Source organism: Anopheles darlingi, chromosome X, assembly GCF_943734745.1.
Source record: "Anopheles darlingi chromosome X, idAnoDarlMG_H_01, whole genome shotgun sequence".
NCBI classification, from domain to species: domain Eukaryota; kingdom Metazoa; phylum Arthropoda; class Insecta; order Diptera; family Culicidae; genus Anopheles; species Anopheles darlingi.
This window is the reverse complement of record NC_064873.1, coordinates 10387104-10402917: the sequence shown is the minus strand read 5'-3', so window position 1 is coordinate 10402917 and position 15814 is coordinate 10387104.

Here is a 15814-nt window from a genome sequence, read left to right as displayed (position 1 = left end):
CGATCGGAACGACAGCAAATCCTTCCCACCGCCCCCCGCCAAACAAAAAGGGGTAAGTGGTGCTGTGGGTGGCAGTCGGCAATCCCGACAACAAATCACAACCACCCTTTCACCCTTTGCCGCGCGCGCCACTTCGCGCGTAATATGCTCTGCCCATAAAGCCGGGGGGGAGACTCTTCCGACTCCGATGTTTCATGTTGGAGTGTAGTGCGTGTGTGTGCGTGTGTGTGTGCCGATGATGTTTTGATTATTTTTTTTCGCCAGTCCGCCCCCTTTTACGCTGTTTGGCTAGATTGTTGTGAGACGGAGAGAGCGAGAGAGAGAAAGAGAGAGAGAGAGCAGAATGTAAGGTCTATTGTCAATTTGTTAAATAAAGTACTCTTAACAGAATTGCGGGGGATTAAGGAGTGGGGGTGGGTGTCTTTGCGCCGGCGGTCGGCGGTCGGTTTGATCTGGACGACGACGAGCATACTGCGCTCTCTCTCTCTCTCCCTCACACACACCACACACACACACACACACACACACACACACACACACACACACACACACACACTATCTCGCCTCGTCTCGAAAAACTAATCTACTCGCGTAGGCGATTCAGGATGTGCCATGGGTTGATAAGGGCACTGAGAGCGGGTAATTCAATGTGTATGTAAATTGTTTCCAATCACTTTCGACAGCAGCACCCGACACCCACGGCCCCCTTAAAGGACGAGGACCTCCCCCCAACACCGAGGACCTCACCATTGCTGGCTGGCGTCTTGGCGCCGCCACTGTTCGCCATATGCAAAGTGATTGCGCGATGAAACAATAGATAATAGTTCAGGAGGAGGGGGCCAGGCCGGGCCAGCTCCCGGAGTCAGGGCCAGGCCAGGAGCCGCCGAAAATGGCCGCTAAAAACGTCGACGAAAAGCCGTACGCAATGCTGCTGCTGCTGCTGCTGCGTTCGCAGATTGAATGGTGAAGAAAGAGAGTGTGTGTGTATGTGTGTGTGTGCGTGTGTGTGTGTGTGTGTGTGTATGAGGCGGAGGTCAATTGTCAGTGACCTCTCTCCGCCTACCTTTTGGCGGGAGGTGCGGCGCAAAGAGCAGAAGGAATTCATTATTATCCTCTCGTCGTCCTTCATGAATATTTCAGCAAAAAGAGAGCAAAATATACACAGAGAGAGAGAGAGAGAGAGAGAGAAAGAGAGAAAAGAGTGAAAGGAGGAAAAGGAGCGAGGAGGAGAGTGTACTTTCACATTTAAGGACGGCAAATGTGCGGAAAAATCTGAATAATTTCGCATTGTATTTTCCAATTGTGGCCACCCCGGGGGTGGTTGGGGGCAGGTTGGGGGGTGGGATAGGAGGGAATGATTTCTTGCGCGTGCCAGCGGCGAAGCCAGCAGTACCTTTCGCGCTGGCTGGGAAGGGGAGGCTACGAGGGTGGGATGAAACGCATACACACAGCACGGGGTACGGGGTGGTTGTGTCTATGTGCGTGTGTCTGGTGTGTGTGTGTGTGTCTGGATGCCGTTTGGATTATGGGTGGCGGGTCCTGGAGGTATGACTCATCGGATCGGCTGCAGCCGCTGCTTCATTGCCGGATTGCAGATCATCATAAGCAAACTAGCGCACGCGAGAAAGAGAGAGAGAGAGAGAGAGAGAGAGAGAGAGAGAGAGAGAGAGAGAGAGAGAGAGAGAGAGAGAGAGAGACAGTCCAATAGGCATTCACATTTTATCGCTTGTGACATAAACACTTCAGAAAGCGAATGAATTCATAAGACACGTTTTGCTACAACTTTAACTGCGTAGCCCTCCCCCCCCCCGTGCGTGCATGCGTACCGTGCTTCCGGTCGGTCCGGGCACCCGCTAGCCCACCTCCCAGGGCAGGGCCTGGTGGTGGTGGTGGTGGTGGCGATAGTTTTGGCCTCGCGCTACACGCCGCAAATCGACGACAACGACGGCGCGAACGAGCGAGCGAGCAAGGAATGAGCAAGGGATGAGCAAGGGTGCGGAAAGGGGAATAGGAACGGCAGGGAGGAAGGCAATAAAATAAAACCTCATTCCCAAGCCGAAGGCGCCCAGCAAGAAGCAAGGACGAAAAATGGCGAGCACAACGACGACGACGACGACGACGACGACACCGCACGCCGAAAGCAGAAGAACAAGATCTCTCACCCTATCTGCACCCTCCCCCGACCCCCGGGAGGGGGGGGGTAAACCGGTAAGCCATCATCAACAGCAACGCACCCTCGCACCCTCACACCCCTTTTCATCAGCAGCAGTGTAGTCTACCCCTTGTGTGTGTTTCCTTGTGTCACTTTACGTTCGGCCAGCGATAGGACCGTTCGATAGATAGCGCCTCGTGGTGGTAGTAGTAGCAGTACCTTGAACCTACCTACTCGCACCTATACTACTGCCCTACAGTACAGCTATAGGTTGCTACTGCCGCAGCGTTCGGTGCTATACATGTGCCTTTACTTTATCGAAACGAAACGCGTTTAACGCGTCACCCTCGGGGCTTGGTGCAGGTGCGCGCGTGCACCTCTCGGCCGGCGACCGACCGACCGAGCGAAAGCGAGAGAGAGAGAGAGAAAGAGTGAAAGAGAGACGGTGAGCGAGAGGGCGCGCGAGCGAGTCAGCTCGAGTGTCGTGTAGTGAGAAAGCGGGATCGGCAGAGCGAGCACCAGACAGCGAGAGAGAGAGGGAGTGAGAGAGAGGAAGCCTGAGAGCCGAAAGGTGTAATGCCTGTGTTGGTTGGTTACAGGTAGGTAAGTGAGGTAGGTAGGTCCCTTCTTCCCCGTCCACACACACCGCCAAACACTACCCCAACCAAAACATTACGGGAGAACCGAACAACCGAAACCCGATGAGCTGGTCAGCCAGCCAATCAACGCGCCGTCAGCACCCACCCACCCACACACACACACACACTCACGTCGGTTTGCTTGCACGCGATTCGCTCGCGCACCTTTCTCGCCGACGACGACGGGATCGGATCGCACTCCAGGTGTGGCGACGGTGGTGGCGGTGACGGTGGTCGCGGTCTTGATCTACCACCTGACGGTGGTGCCGATGATGGTTTATTCTCCGCCCTCCGCCCGGCCACGAGGGGGTACGATCGGGTGCCAGCAGCAGAGAGAGAGGAGAGGAGCGCACACGACGACGAGAGCCACATTCCGAGCCACCACCACCTGTCCCGCCCGTGTGGTCTGGTCTGGTCCTATTACCTGCCACCTTGATCCTATCCATGATGGGCTTCCTATTGTGGATCAATGGCCGCACCGAGCAAGATGGCGTCCGTTGCCAGTAGTCTTGCTTTTTGCGGGGGTCTTGCGTCATCAACGCGTGGCGCATTACGCTCGATGCCCTTCTTATCAACAATCATCGTCAACAACAACAGCAACAACAGCAAAAGGACGCCGCGCTGCGCCGAGTGAGCCAAGCTGTCAGTGAGCCAGCTAGTTAATAGTAGTAGTCCGTTCGTTTGATTTATTTATTTATTTTTTTTTTGTTTACCAGCTACCAGCTCTGCGACCGCGGAGCGCACTGACCGGTGGTTGCTGGTAGCCGAAACCGATTGGAAAACGGGGTTTGCTGATTTGCGTTTGCGAAAGGTTGCGATTAGCGATGCGGTTTTGCTTGGAACCAACTCCGATGCTGCTGCTGCTGCTGTACACAAACACAAACGAACGTTCAGCAGCAGCAGCCTGAGCTTCAAATACTTAAGCTTAAGCTCAAGCTACCACCTAATTTATTCATTTATTTTTCTCATAACTGTCAACGAATCTGATTGATCTAATTGACGGGACAATTCTTATCGCTAATTGCCCACGGTTAAAAAAATTAGACAATTTACATGACGCCATGTAAAACATTAAAGTGCCTAAGACGTCGGGGACACGCAATGCATTGAATGCACTAACGTCGCCGTAAAATCCGTGGATACTAATGTGATAGGCTTGCTGCTTTCTCTGGCTATGTCTCGTCAATATGGGAGAATGAAGGGTAATTTTTTTTCCAAGTGCAATTCCTACAGTAATCGGCATGAGTAAAAGACCACCCTCGATAAGATTTCGTCTGTAAATCCTACATTTTCTATCGTAAACGGCAAGTGTTGCGCGTTTTTCTTGAAGGTTTAACATTCCTCCTTCAGTTCCACTAGCGGTCGGATCCATTGGATCGGTAACAATTTTTTGATCATTATTGAAATGAGAGTTGATCGATCACAGGTGTGACAAAAGTGAAAGCTCACCTACAATGAAACTTTCTTAACAATTGATATTGTCCTCCTTTAGCCTGGATTTCAAGTTACAGACATTTTGACATACCGCCTACACTATTTCAGGAGTGTTGTGGATCAATCTTGTTGAATAGCCTCAAAAAAATATTGCTTTTGATAGTAACTTCATTCTTAATGAAATTGTTATCCAAAATTCCCCACAAATTCTTAATCCGTTAAAAATCTTGGCTTTGCGAAGGCCATTCGAGAGCGGGAATGCAACGGGAATGTTCAAAAATATTAGCTATTTTGTCGGTATGCTTAGAATCATTGCGCTGTGGCATAACAAAAGTGCTTTTAAATGGGTCTACTATTTGTACTGAGGCTATCAAAGAGTTATTTAGAGTGTCAACATAATTTTCGCGCGCCATAACGCCAACACTTTCTTTCAACTGCCTGTAATAGCCAAAGAAAATTCACCCCACAATATCACACTACCACCGCCGTGCTTGACTATGACCTATACATTGCGCTCTTGCAAACCATGGATTATATTCCGGCAATATCTTTCGCAATAGTTTGTTTCTATTTTTGAATCGATCGGACCGTTACCGAACCGAACATTACTCTAGCTTTCTCTTAGCTTAGTAACACACACTTTCGGGTGAAATCCAATGCTTAAAATATGCTATATAATAGATTTTTGGCTTACAAACGGAACACTGTTAGCAGCCGCACTCCTGAAGACGCACATTCGTCTTCCGAGAACGTCTGGTTTTAAATCTCATCTACTGATCGGATGAACATTGATGATTAGTCATGATGGCATAAAGTGGTCCCCTACTAATCATATTTCTTTACCCATTTCTTTTGTGGAAAAAACCCGTGCGCTATCGACTTACTACTGGAACTGCTACGATACGAAATACTAGAGGACCAACCAGGAAAACTGTACTGTGGAGGTGAAGTGCCTAATAATGCTAACCGCAATCATTCGATTCTTCCAGGATTACTTAATTGAAGGGTTGCTACTGCTGCTTGTCGAAGGTTCGATTGTTTCAGGCTTTTGTTGCCAAGCCCAAGTCCAACAGCCGACCAAAATGCCGGACGAGTCGTCCCGTGTAAGAGAGATCTCGTCTTCCAAACTGTAGACGGTTGAAGATGACTACTAGGGACTTAGTAGGCGGTCCTGTACCAGGTGTATGCATATGAAACCGCCCTCCGTGTTTTTATAGCGATATATATGCCAAATGGAACCATAGTACCGTTCTCAATGTTTCATTTTGTTCGTTCGGTATATGTTAATCAAAATCGGTGAGCAATAGTTCTATTTTCACACTACAACCAATATTTTCATTGTGTACAAAATGGCAAGTTCCTTCCTTGAAAACTGCAAAATGCGGACATCGTTCATTTTATGCCTCTATTTTCAAAAATAGGCTATAAAATTGCATCAAATGCTTATCGAAGCTTACGGTTAGCATGCTCTTTATGAAACACAGTGCAAAGAGTGGTTTTAAAAAATTAAAATATGGCGTTTTTGATGTGACAAACGTGAATCGCGAAAAACCACCAAAAACGTTAGAAGACACCGAATTGCATGTCGTATTGGGCGGCACGGTTATTAGTGAGCTATACAAGCAACACTCAATCGATTTCAGACCGTGAAATCCACATAAATCCGCCGGAATATCGAAATTGATAAAACAGACCGATTTTGCTCGATGAAAATGCTCCGCCACACCGCGGAAAACCGACCAAGAAGACTATACAAGACCTGAATTGGGATCATTTGTCGCTTGCGGCTAACTCACCAGGCTCTATCGAATCAACATTCATTTGCATCGCTGGGACAGATACTGGCCGAGCAGCGCTTCCATTCTTACAAAAGTTTGAAAAAATCGACCTGTGATTGGTTCGAAACAAAAGATCGGCTTTTTTTTTGCGAGGCCTAAAGTGTAAATTGCCTAAAAGATAGGAAAAATGTATAGCTAACTATTGCCATTTCTTGGAAGAATAAGAGTTTCTCCATTTTCGCAGAATAAAAGTTTTTTCTTGACAAATAAAAAAGCGGTTTCATATGCATACACCTGGTAAACACAAGAGATTCAGATCCTCAGAATAGCTTGCGAAGCCCAGGAAGGCCCAGGAAGGCCCAGAACTCAATAGCGGTACCTGAGGTAAAACCCCAACTGAACAAGAAGAAGAGGAAGAAGAAGTTGATACTAACCAATATTCTCCAATGATAACCGTAGCCAGTAACGAGCCCCGGGAAACTAGCCCGAGATAAAGTTTGCTTTGGGCGAAGACAGAACGAAGCGCTCGGAAACAACAGGCAGTAAGGTACAGATCAGGAGTCGTCGAACTGAGAAACTGAAGTAAGGCGAGTATCCGCCGAAGCCAAACCAAAAACTGAAATCGAAGATCGAGGAAAGATGGCAGATGCGAACCGAATTGTGGATTTGCGCACCATGCACCGTGCAGTCCGGGACCGGAACTGGAGTTGACCAATGGGCCAGTGGCCAATGGTCCAACGGACCTCGCGGATCGGAGCTCGTATGTCTGTAGCAGTTACCGTCTTCCGTTTCGTCTTCCGTCCGTTTCGTGCGTGTGTGTGTGAGTGTGTGCGAGGGGGGAGATCCACGTTTGATCCATTAGTTCTGCTTCCTCTCTGCCCACCCACTCCCCCTCCCCATCCATCAAATAGCGAATGGCGTGTTCCATTAAGTAGTTAAATCCCAATTCAGCCGCAATCGCCGTTCGCACGGACGCGTCGCGGCAATAGCTAGTGCGCTCCTTCGGTCTTGAACGAAACACCAGATGCTGATGCTGCCTGGTTAGTAGAGGAGTAGAGTACGGGAAACGATCAAAACCAAGTCTTCGCCCCCCCAGTCCACGGCGATCGCACCACATGAGCATCACTTGAGCAACACCACCACACCGCCACCGCCACCACCATCACCATCAGCAGTAGTAGGTTGGATGGAAAAGCGATGGAAAAGCGTTCCCACGAGCGTTCCCAACACCCCCCAGTACCACTGATCTGATTGTGGGAGAAAATCCGGCATCGACCGGGTTACCGGAATCGCATTTCCGCTTCTCGAAGCGCGCGCGCCCGCCACCGAGACGCAGTAGAAACAAATGGAGAGAGTGAGAGAGCGAGAGAGAGAGAGAGAGAGAGAGAGAGAGAGAGAGAGAGAGAGAAAGATGGCACGGTGGCACTTTTCTTCACTCCCTTCAAACGCCGATCGCCGATTCCGTTTTGTCGAATCGTTGTTGTTGTTGCTGTTGGTGTTGTTCCGTTCGCGCCTTCACGGAGCATCACACACACACACACGGAGCCGGTACCGTCGTCGCACCCATTAAAAAGGGGTGCTTCGCTCGATCGCGCCGTTCGCTCGTCTCCGACAACTTTGTCACGATCATCATGATGAGGCGACAGCGAAGCTGACGTCCGTTGGCCGACGGTGGAGGTGAGACTGAAAGTGGGCATATGTTTTGCTTATGTGCGTTATGTGTGTGGCTTGTGCAGTGCGCAGTGCCAGAAAGGGGAAAACGAAAGAAGACCTGGCGTCGTCGTCGTCGTCGTCGCGTGGGAAACTAGATTGTTATCTTTCCAAAAGGCAATAGATATTAATAATCTTACCGCGAGAGCGAGAGAGAGCAGAGAGCAAAACGAGAGAAAGAGAAAGAGAGAGAGGGTTGCTGCTGAAAGGCCAAAGAAATCAACCACCCCCCCCCCCCCCCCGGGCTTTGCCCCAGCCCTGCAGCTAACAACCGCAGATGTGGCAATGTGTTTATGGGGTTCGAAGACATTAAAACCCTTTTCCGACACAAAGGACCGGCCAGCAGCAGCAGCAGCAGCAGCAATCGACACATACAGCGTTTTACAGCAGCAGCCAGCAGCCAGCAGCGGCATACCAGTGTTTAATCACGAATTGTTAATTGTCAACCAGAACCAGGGGCAGGCCGAGTAGACACCCGGAACGAACGAACGAATCCTATCCTTAAACTCTTGACTTGACCACTCCATTTGCCCAGCAGCAGCAGCAGCAGCAGCAGTCGGCCCTTTCACGGTCCGAAACAAATTAGGATCCGTGTGTGCGGGTGTGTGCGAGTGTGTGTGTGTGTCACCAGGGCCACCAGGGGGAGCTTGGGGATGGAATTAGATTCAATCTTTTAATTTGAAAATTACCACTCCACTCCCACTGTTCACGTTGACTGGAAGTCGATACTCCCCCCTGCTATTACCTCGCCTTATTTCACCTCCTTGGGTCCATGCGGTGGTCCTTAATTGCGGGGCCCCCCTCCCCCTAGCCCCCACTACCACTACCACCATGAATGCCATTACAATACAGCCTCCGGAACGGAACAATCCGTGTTGGAGTATCCTTTTTACCGGAGAGAAAGGGAGAGAGGGAGAGAGAGAGAGAGAGAGAGGCATGATAAAGGACTCTCCACGGGGCCCGCCGAGTAATGAGAATTTTAATTTCAAAAACTGCTGACCGAAACACCGAACCAGAACCATTGCGGCCATTCCGTGGTGGTGGTGGTCCGGCGCCTCTCTTCCCCCTCTTCCCAGCCCACCTCCCAGGACATTCGGAATGGAGATGAAATTGGCGACGGCGACGAATGAGGAATGTTGTCGCCTTTTCCAAGATATAAGGGACCTGAGGAGAGAGACTCATTTTCGGTTTCTTCTTCCTCCGTTTTTCCTTCCGTCACATCACATCACGAAAACCCGGTTCCCATCACTCCGATCAACCCGATCTGCTGCTGCTGCTGCTGCTAAACCAATGTCCGGACACGGCACACACACACACACACACACACGCACACGTACGTAATGGCCGAAAACGGAGATGGAAACGGAGATGCGCCAAGTGATACTCAAGATATATTAGAAAGCGAAGAAGGTAAAGAAGGTGCGGCAGCGGTGGGGGGGGGGGGGGGGGGTTATGTCATAAAATTGGGTCCACTCGTCCTCCCTAGTGGTCAAGGGGCACCCCCCTCCCCCTTTTCCACCGCTCCATCATTCCGCTCCGCGAAGAGTGAGTTTAAGATCAGAGCTCAGCCCCGAAACCGAACCGAAAATTCTTCGCCGTTCGACCTTCTCCGAAATGACACACACACACACACACCAAGTAGCTGACCATGGGTGAATTATTTGCAACTATTAAATCTGCCCCACCCCCCCTTCTTCTTACTCCCTCCCTCATCGTTCATCCCTCCTTCAACCCTCCGGGAGGCTGAGCTGAGCTGTCGGTTCGGAAGATTGTCCGAATCGAATTTTTAGCGACCAAAGCGACCAAATAGTACAAGAAAGAGAGGCCGAAGGGGGAGGGGGGTGAATCAAATTAATTCCTTCCCCGGCCGCCAACAACGTTTCTTATCATCACGCGCCCGCGCTCGCCCCGTCCCCGCCATTATCATCATCATCACGGTACGCCTTTTCTTACTCCAAACCCTGCCTGCCTGCCTGCACTCGCATACGCGCGGTTTTCCTTTTTCTTATCCAATTTGCCGGGTTTGGCATTGGCATCTTCATGCCCGGGGTGCTGCCCGGCGTAGGTCATATCCGGGCCCACCACCAAAAAGTCCGAGGCCCCAAAAACCCGGACCGGACGATTGAATATTTATTCCGAAACCCCCGCGCGTCACTCCCCCCACTCCTCCTCCGATACAATGCTGCTACCAATGTTTGTGTCAAGACGGACGGGCTTTTTGGATGCCGCCAGGAAACGATCGCAGGGGGGGGGGGAGGGGGGGGTTAGATGTGTGGTGGGGATCGCGGGGTATTCTGGGCCATCAAATTAACGGCCGGGAGGGAACCGAACCAGGAGGAGGTGGAGGAGAGTGGAAGTGTGGAGAGAAATTAAATAATAAAATAATTTGAGCAACATCCAATTGAATTAAGCCTTTTCTGTCCCTTTGCCACCCTACGCGTGTGTCATCGTCCCCCCCACCCCCACCCCCTCCCCCCTGGACTGGAATCCTAGACCCCCCCCCCCCCCAGAGATCCTTCCTTTACTCTGCTAGTAGTCCTCGAAAAGCCAAAAGGAGAAGGAAAAATCCAGAACCGGCGAAACGGTAGAACAAAAACCCTACGAATAGCGAAACAGCAACAGCGAAAAAAGGTGAAAAATAATGCCACCATCATTATCAATGATGGAGGGGAGCGGGGGAGCGGGGGGAGGGGGTGCTTTTGTCGCGAGCGCACTTCCCTTCCGGAGGGAGAGGGAACCGCCGCAAGGACGGCGCGTGGTGGACGCGTGATTCTTCTTCGGGTTTTTTTTTACTTTCTTTCGTCCTCACAGAAAGGGAAGGGGGAGAAGGGATGTTCCTTCTGCTCGCCTTTCCTTCCTTGTGGCAGGCTACAAAATTAATCTGCCACACTGGCACACTCCGACGACTACTAATTTTCTGGCACTTTTCTCTCTCGCTCTTCGTTTAGTGACAAAAAAACGAAAAAAGGACGGAAGGACGAGTAGAAAGTGGTGTAAGATATGCTGCGGAGGGAGGGGGGAGGGGTGTAAAAAGATGGATAATGGAATCGCTGTTTTTACTCCTTTTCCGTACTTACTACTCCTTACCCCCCCCCCCCCCCCCCGGCCGGGTTTTTCCCCAGCCACAAACGAGCAGTCCAAGTAGGGGTTGGTTTTTGAAGGAGGTAATAGTAGTAGTAGTAGTCAGCCGCCGCTGATCTGGTTTAGTCCTCGGAAGGACCTCCGGACAGCTCGGAGTTTGAAGTTCCCCTCCCCCCCCCCTCCCTCGTGTATTTTTTTCTTTTTTCCGAAACTTTTTTCCCTTTTCGCAAAGGAATAGCAGCTCATTTTCTTTTCTTTTCGGTTTCGGTTTTTTTTTTCTTCGCTCCCCTGCTTCCATATTCCTTCGCCGTCATTCCTTTTTTTTCGGGCTAATTCAATCATCTCGCCAATCAGCTCTGAGCCTGAGACTGCTGCTTATCGTACGTGCCCACCGCTCCTTCTTCCCTTGCCCCCTTTCAAGTAATAAGCGAGAGTAGCACAAAAGGGTTGCCCGGTTTCCGGTTTCCGGGCGCGGGCGCGGGCGCGCGCTTCCATCAAACGCGCTGCGCTGCGGCCGCTGCAAAACGTGATAAATACCTCAATTTGTTAGAATAATTTCATCATTTCGCTTCACATCAAGCGCAGCCGCAGCCGCGCTGATTTTTCCTTGTCCTCCCCAGGGGGTGGGGGTGGAGGGTTTTTGTTTCTTGATTATTGTGGGACTAGGAGTTTGTTGTCGGTTCGTAAGGTGTTCGATTTGATTTCGAGTCCCTTCTCCAGAGAGAGAGACGGAGAGAGGCAGAGAGGGAGATTTAAAGAGAGGGTTGAGGGGGAGGGGGAGGGTGCAGATGCAGACGGCAGCTAGTTTGGGCTTGCCATTTCGCATTATATCCAGCGCTAAGGAGATCTGCTCTTTGCTCGGTGTTCGAAACATTGGTTTTTTTTTTTTGTAAAAAATGGCACCGGGGCATGTAGGAACAATCGAAGCGGAACGTCGTTGCCACTAGGTGCTAGGTGTTAAGGAGGTGCCTAACTTTTAACAGTATTTACTGAACGAAGATTTTTCCCCATAATATAGTGGTACAGAATTCGCAGTTTGGAAACACCGCGTGCCATGCATTGTTTTTTTTTTCATTCACATTATTTTTTTTCCATTTTTTAATAAATATCCTTTCTGTAACATTTTTGAATCAATCGATCTAAAGCTGACAAAGATATTCATTTATTTTTTGTTAAACGCACTTTTTTCTAAAAAGGTTACCCAAACAACCAATGTTGTCAATCAAAAGTAATCCTAAGGATAACATCACGAAAAAAACAACACTTTTTCCCTTTAAAAAACTCTTAAAAATCTAAAAATTTAAAAAAAATGAAAATTATCTGAAAATATTCTAATCCAAAAAAATAAAAACGATTTGTATATAGCTCAGAGAATCCAAAAGCGCGATTACGATAAACACCGAAAATTGTTGTTGATACTCCACGGACGTGGTTTTTAAAAAATCTCCTCTAATATACTACAACATGACGCCAAATCAAGCGCATATGGTTGTTGTGGAACGGTATTAGAGGAGGTTTTTGGCGAAAAAGTCACCGAAAACCAACGCATTGTGATGGATGTTGCATTATCGCGATCGAGCTCTGATGCGCTTGAGATCCAAAACATCCTTCAAAATGTAATTGAGGAATATGTTTGATAAGCCAATATCAGCAGCAAAGTCTCTCGTTGTCAATCGACGGTTTTCAAACATCAAAACTTTGGATTTATGGACGTGTGCAGCTCATGGATTGACGTAGGTGGTCGCGCTGGGCGTTCTTCCTCTTCAAAACGTTCCCGACTTCCCCGGAAGTCTCCGCACCACCTGTAAACATTTTGTTTTGACATAGTATAGTAATATTTTAATGCAAATTCTTTGCTTAAAAACAGTCGACATAGCGAAAAACGCATAATTCACTTACTGCATTCTCTCTAATTCACAAAATAATACGTATCTCAAGCACTAATGTTTATTTTGACGTAAAACTTGTCATTGTTGTCAATAACAGTACAGACAACCTACTATACAAAATTGTGTAAAAATACAAAATTGAAGATTGATTCCTTTCCGTGGGGCCATTTGTATGCCGTGTCACCTTACTTCTTGGACACGGAGGAAACGAATGTGGCATACCATAAATAAAGGTAAAAAGTTTTCAGAAACAGAAAACTTCAAATCTGACCCCTTTTGGTTTTTTACCCGGATCTATCGCGGTTCATTCACATTTTCGTTTGTTGCTTTGTTTGCATTTTGTTGCACCTTTGTTTACATGCATTCTTTTTTTTTTGACGATCGTACACCTGCACCGATTCCGGCCCGGCATCCCATGGCCATGATTTCCCGACCCGACGCGGCCAAGAACTCCAGGAACCGCGATGCACCGGGAAGCCGGATACCCGGAGATGATGGATGCACTAACCCTGATCCCGCTGCTAGTGGTCCCATGAGCGGACCCGGGCCCAGCCTCCATCGCCTCCCAGCGGCTTTTGCTCTTTTGTTCTGCGCCCTCGCGTCTCACTTTTTCTCCCAAACAAGGTAAGATGGACCACCGGGTGGTAGTATTAGAGGGAACGGGAGGGGGGGTGAGGGAGGCGGGGGTTTGAACCGACTAAGAATAGACATCGAGAACGCGCGCCCGCAATAGACACAACCAAGCAGCAGTAGACAAAGCGTAGCGTGGCGGCACGTACTGAGGGCATCGGTAATGATCTCGCCATCCCGCAGCGTGCACCCCGTGCAAGGTGCGCCCGGGAAAATTCATGAATGAAAGATCGGAAACATAAACAACACCCCGGCTCCACGGCAACAGCAGCAACCGCAGCGCAATTGGCGCACCACCGACCCGATGGTTCCATGCACCATCGCGATCGCGACGACCGCCGCACAGAGGAGTATTTGAGTCAAAAGCTGGCCAAAAGTCCGAAGCAATGATTTGTTTTTCTGTTTTCAAATTTTACCTTGCTAATAATTTCAAAACATTCTACAGATATCATAGCATTATCATACAGAACTCAATCAATGATTATAATCTTTCGATTCGAGCTATCATTTTTAGCTGTGTATTGGCAGTGTGCAAATAGCTGAGCGAGGTGCCTTTATATAGTTGTAGACAAGAGAGCCTTCTTTTGGGTATGCGTGATTATGAAAGAGGTTAATAGAATATTTTTCAGTGCTCTTTGTGGTTTGAAACATGATAATAGTTACAGATTTTATTCGAAAAGCAACCTTTCAAAAACCACATGAAAAAGGAGAAAGGGATTTCAACTTGAGTTTTCTCAAAAGCCCGTCAATGCCCACCGCCAGAAATTCAGGTAGCATTTAAAAGAGCAACGTCTCTAGACGATAAAACCAATCGAAATTATTCCTGGGTGGTTCCCCTCATTACCGATTTTTCAAAACGAAAATCTTCTGAACTATGAGGTTTTCACAAATGTTCCTCTAATTTCTGTATTTACTTTAACTCTCTACGCTGCTTCTAAACAATACTTGTGCAAATTACTTAAAATAATGCACCCAAAAAGGTTTTGCGACGGCGAACTTCAATATGCCGACGAGCAATAAGCACTAATTTAGGAGTGACTTTCTGAAGAAAACAAAATGAAGCTGTTTGAAAGAAAATTCTGCCGGATTCAAAGCAGAGTTCTAGCTGGAAGCTGGAAGCTGGATTGCGTCACGATATCGACTTAATTCAACATTACCAATGATAAATGGTTGCATTCTAGACAAAGTTTCACTTTTTTTTTGGGGCAAGCCCAACTACATAAGAGGCCGACCCCCCCGAAAGAGATTGCTAATATAAGCGAAATAACGAAAGAACAGATGTATGACTTGTTTTTTTGTTCGTATGTGTTTTTTACTATTCTACATCGATTAGCAATCATATTTATAACGTTTAACAGCTTAATGGACTTTTGACCAGCTTTTGGCCCTCTGTGCACTGGTGCACCCTGCTGCTGCTGGTGCGTCTGCTGCTACTGTTGCCACACCTGCCTTGTACGACTGATGACATCTCGTTTTCTGAGGATACTGCCACGTAATTTGAATTCTTCTTCTTCTTCCGGGTACGCTCTGGCTCTAGCACAAAGGAAGACAAAGCATGCGCAATTCCCGGGAAGAGGCAATCGAGTTCCGAGTCGCAAGTCGCAACAACGGAGTCGCGCGGGAAAAACAAAAAACATACTAGCAAAAATCGTAGAACACTAGTCCAGGTAGTAGCCGTGAGGTGTGCGCGCGCGCGACTCCCGAGTTCCATTAGTTCCGTGGAAAAATAAAACGAGTCGTCGCTACAACAAAGGGATCTCTCGTATTCGCGCATCGTGATCCCATCTGGATCGCAGCACACACACACACACATTATACAAACAAAGAACGCGGCCAGGTTCGGAGTCCGCCGCCTCTCGACACTCGATACATCGAAACGACGCTGGCGCAACGCGACGCTGGCCTGATCCTCCTCCTCCTCCTCCTCCTCCTTCTTCTCCTCGGACCGCGGACCTCGAACGCGCCGTGCTCTCGCGAGCGGTCGTCTCTGTGCGAGAGGAGGAGGAGGAGGAAGAGGGTGTCGATCTATGGTCGGTTTCCAATTACGCGATGCGCGATTGCCGACACACACACACACACACACAGACACAGGAGGAGCGGGGGATCGATTACGTGTTCGCGTGCGGGGCGTGCTGTACGTGTCCAGTTCGGTCACGGACAGTCAGCACCAGCAGTTCCCGGTCAGTGAAAGGTGCATTTCCTGTTTACGCACGTTTCATTAACGTGTCGGAACACACCGCCGCCACACGACCGGGCACGAACTGGCACATGATCTACGTAGAGGAGATCTCACCGTAGCCGCAGCCAGACAGCAGTAGCAGCAGCAGCAGTCGAAACAAAGAAGAGCTGCCGCGGCTTGTTATGGCTTGATGTTGGCTGGTTGGCAGCGTAGCAGCCAGCAGCAGCCAGTGCAAGCATATAAACCCAATAGGGTTCGTTGCATTTGGTCCCGCGCGCACCTTGAGAGGTGCTTCGCATACTTCGTCACAACAATACGTGTGT